The 4,322-nt window shown below is 49.7% G+C and overlaps 1 long non-coding RNA gene across 1 annotated transcript; it reads right to left on the bottom strand.

Moving 5' to 3' along the window:
- Positions 1-386: 386 nt before the first annotated feature.
- Positions 387-1,610, bottom strand: LOC134215914 (uncharacterized). The gene is made up of 4 exons (XR_009980362.1): positions 1,375-1,610; positions 1,240-1,312; positions 1,041-1,182; positions 387-982 (listed from the first exon to the last, which is right to left on the bottom strand). It is a non-coding gene; the product is annotated as an uncharacterized LOC134215914 (long non-coding RNA).
- Between the last annotated feature and the right edge of the window lie 2,712 nt (positions 1,611-4,322).

Consider the following 4,322-nt stretch of genomic DNA (forward strand, 5'->3'; position numbering starts at 1 on the left):
CTAGGATCATCTGCAGGCTAAACATCTGATCCTTCGTTGATCGCCCCTCGCGAAAACCTGCCTCGTATTCGCCGACGAATGGGGCGGTCTCAGTCTGTTAACCCTTTATAAGGCCGTGGCAACTATATTGCCACCAACTAATTATATGTTTTTTTTCTATTTATTAACAAGAGCTCTACTTATTATTTCCCATGTAGTGGCTTTATTTGCTTCCAAATAACACCCCAGATGAATTTGAGCCGTACCATCCGCTGTTTTTATTCCCCACGTTGGGCGCCAGTATTGCGAGTTCTCCGGTAGCGGGTAGAGCAGAACTACCTAAAGCGGATCAAAAGGCCACAAAACTGGAGGGCTAAAGCACCAACCAAAACAAAACGCCACAAATCTAAGTTTGATACATATATTTAGAGCATTTGCCCTTATTCATTCATCTTGCCTCTTCCTATCTGTCCCTAATTTTCTCTATGCCTCTCCCTCTACATATTCTTAACAACTAGACATTTGGGTTGCTACTCACGGGACCGTTAGCACTCAGGGTACCTTCTTGCGTTCGGGGCGTCCCCCTACAGCGATACTTCTTGCCGCAGTCGGCCACTCGCCGCTGCACCACGCACGCCTGTCGACAGCATCCTGCTGCACAGTTGACTCTCCCTCGCTCCGCAATGCCAATCCCTCTGCTGGGGACCCCTCTGGCCGTCCAGTGCGACCGGGTAACTGGATGGAGTCCCTCCGAGGGAGTTTGCTGCGCCCGTCGTCGATGATGACCTATTCGCCCGCTTACCCGGCAACAGTGACGAGTCTGTGCCGATCCTCGATCGCGTTCGGTCGGTGACGCCCCCCGGGCCGCTTCTGCCGGGCTCTTGCGGAACGATTGCGTACACTTCTAGCCCTGGGCTATCGTTCACTCGCCGGCTTTCCACTTTTGCTGCTCGGTGATGGGTTTCACGCGTTGGTCGGAGTGTTCCGGATGGTAACAAAGGCCCTGTTGAGGCAACAGTAATGAAGGTCTAACTTCCCACAGATTTCAAGAAAAAACTCACCCTTCGGGGCCTTTTACTGGTGATTTGTGAGACGCAAATGAGATGGCCACTTTTCCCGCAATCCAATGGCTCCCTTTCCGTCGATAGCAGTCTCCGTGATAATGACGATTCTGGGCTGACGCTTCCAAGTCCGTGCTGGCACCTATGTGAACATCCCGTATTAGTTTGGAGGTTAGGTTGTCACGAAAACGCTACTTACAACCGATTCCGGTGTCCTCGCGTTTAACCGGCTGCGTGTTTCGTGTGTGAACCTTCGAATCGAACGGAACGGCCTGCAATTAATGCGTTGTAGTTGATAGATGCAAGGAGATAAGAAGCATCATTTTGCACTTACGACTCCCGGCACTTATAGGTTCATTTGCCGCTTGATTCACCTGCCGTTGGACCGTCTGTCAGGCTTTTTTCACACGATCACTACCAGCACAAATCCTTATTACTGCTGGATCTAATGTGGCTTCACCAATTTCTTTTTTATTTAATAAATTGAATTGGGTGTCGTCCGCTTCACTGCGGCACCGCGCGACTTTTCTTCTGTTATGCCGTCCGTCTTGTGTCGCTTCACGGTGGCGGAAACCGCAAATGTCACAGCGAGGGATTGGTAACGTTGGTCGAATTTTTGTTCTCGTTCTCATTGCCACAGGGGTGGACTGATACTTGCGCACTTGAAGTGACGGTTGATTTTTGCGCTACTAACACGGAACGGAATAGGGTGTCGTTTCTTTTGAATTTGCTGATCCAAAATTTGACGATGCGAGGTATTGTAATTGGCGTGCGTGGTAACATCAATTGTTATATTTGCTTAAAGCTATTTTTCCATCACTTTGTGACTTATTGCTGTTCAACAAGACTAAACGTAACATTGTAGTCACAGCTTCGTGGATATTTTCCCACAATCTGTTGACGTCGCCAGATTCGGTTGCATCTCCTATCCGCTCATCCAGCTTCTGGTGGCACTGTTCAGCAACTTCTTCAACTGACAAGCGTTGGTTATTGAAACGCATCGTTTTGTTGTTTCGTGAATTCGTGACGCTGGAGAGTCGCGCCTGAATTTTTGCAACTACAAGGTAGTGATCCGAGTCGATGTTCGGACCTCTGAAGGACCTTATTTCTATAACATCCGAGAAATGTCGTCCTTCGACCAGCACGTGGTTTATCTGTGAGCAAGTGTCTCCACTCTGATGTTGCCAGATGTGTTTGCGGATATTCTTACGTGCGAAGTAGGTACTGCTATTATCGTTGGTAGTGGAATGAAGGCTTTCCGTACCAATGACAGGTCGAAAGAAACTTTCTCTTCCGATCTGCGCATTTGCATCCCCGATGACAATCTTTACATCGTGTGCAGGGCACTCTCCGTAGGCCTTATCAAGGCTCTCGTAGAACTCATCCTTCACGTCATCAGCCACCATGAAGCTCTGCTCTGTCACCGCCGCTATAGTAGATGTGGTACTTGAATGAAGTGTTCGCTATGGGATCCACCGCCCGAATTTCATGTTCTCCAGTTCTGGGCCACCGTATTTCCTGGACTGCTGTCACACTCATGCCGACCTTCTGCAACTCACGAGCAAGGAGCCCAACACGTGCGGGCCCATTCAAAATTCTCACGTTCCAAGATCCGACTTTCCAATCGTTGTCCTTTATTCGTTGCCGCGTCTGTTGCCGTTGAATCAATCCGTTTGCTCTTTTATTTATTACCAGACTAAGGCCGGAGTGGCCTGTGCAATACATAAAAGTCTTCTCTATTCAGCTCGGTCCATGGCTGCACTTCACCAACCAGTCTGCGGAGGGTCCGCAAATCGTACTCCACCTGATCGATCCACCTTGCCCGCTGTGCACCTCGCCTTCTTGCTCACGTCGGATCGTTGTCGAGAACCATTTTCACCGGATTACTGTCCGACATTCTGGCTACGTGCCCGGCCCACCGCAGTCTTCCGATTTTCGCGGTGTGAACGATGGATGGTTCTCCCAACAGCTGATGCAACTCGTGGTTCATTCGCCTCCTCCACGTACCGTCCGCCATCTGCACCCCACCATAGATGGTACGCAGCACTTTCCTTTCGAAAACTTCCAGTGCGCGTTGGTCCTCCACGAGCATCGTCCAGGTCTCGTGTCCGTAGAGAACTACCGGTCTAATAAGCGTTTTGTAGATAGTCAGTTTGGTACGGCGGCGAACTCTATTCGATCGGAGCGTTTTGTAGAGTCCAAAGTACGTACGATTTCCTGCCATGATGCGTCTCCGAATTTCTCTGCTGGTATCGTTATCGGCAGTCACCAGTGAGCCCAAGTACACGAATTCTTCAACCACCTCGATTTCGTCACCACCGATAGAAACTCGTGGTGGGTGGCTTACATTGACCTCTATTGAGCCTCTTCCTATCATGTACTTCGTCTTCGACGTGTTGATGACTAATCCAATCTATTTAGCTTCGCTTTTCAGTCTGATGCAGGCTTCCTCCATCCTCTCAAAGTTACTTGCCATGATATCAATATCGTCGGCGAAACCAAATAACTGGACGGACTTCGTGAAAATCGTACCACTCGTGTCAATCCCTGCCCTTCGTATTACTCCCTCCAAAGCGATGTTGAATAGCAGACACGAAAGACCATCACCTTGCCGTAACCCTCTACGCGTTTCGAAAGAACTCGAGAATGCCCCTGAAACTACGCACATCACCCGATCCATCGTCGCCTTGATCAACCGTATCAGTTTATCCGGAAATCCGTTTTCGTGCATAAGCTGCCATAGCTGGTCCCGATCGATTGTATCATATGCGGCTTTGAAGTCGATAAATAGATGATGTGTGGGCACGTTGTATTCGCGGCATTTCTGCAATACCTGACGTACGGCGAACACCTGGTCTGTGGTAGAGCGTTCACCCATAAATTCCGCCTGGTACTGCCCCACGAATTCTCTTGCAATTGGTGTTAGTCGGCGGCATAAAATTTGGGAGAGTACCTTGTAGGCGGCGTTCAGCAATGTGATTGCGCAGTAGTTGCTACAATCCAGCTTATCGCCCTTTTTGTAGATGGGACACACGACACCTTCCATCCACTCCTGCGGCAGAACTTCATCCTCCCAAACCTTGGTAATTACCCAGTGCAGCGCTCTAGCCAGTGCCCCACCACCGTGTTTAAACAGCTCTCCTGGTAGTTGGTCAACTCCAGGGGCTTTGTTGTTTTTCAGCCGGCCGATCTCCTCCTGGATTTCCTGGAGATTCGGAGCCGGAAGTTGCATGTCTTGCGCGCGTGCTCCTAGGTTCATTACCATACCTTCTCCGTTGTCTG

The sequence above is a fragment of the Armigeres subalbatus genome, chromosome 2 (genome assembly GCF_024139115.2).
Source record: "Armigeres subalbatus isolate Guangzhou_Male chromosome 2, GZ_Asu_2, whole genome shotgun sequence".
In the NCBI taxonomy this organism is placed as follows: Eukaryota; Metazoa; Arthropoda; class Insecta; order Diptera; family Culicidae; genus Armigeres; species Armigeres subalbatus.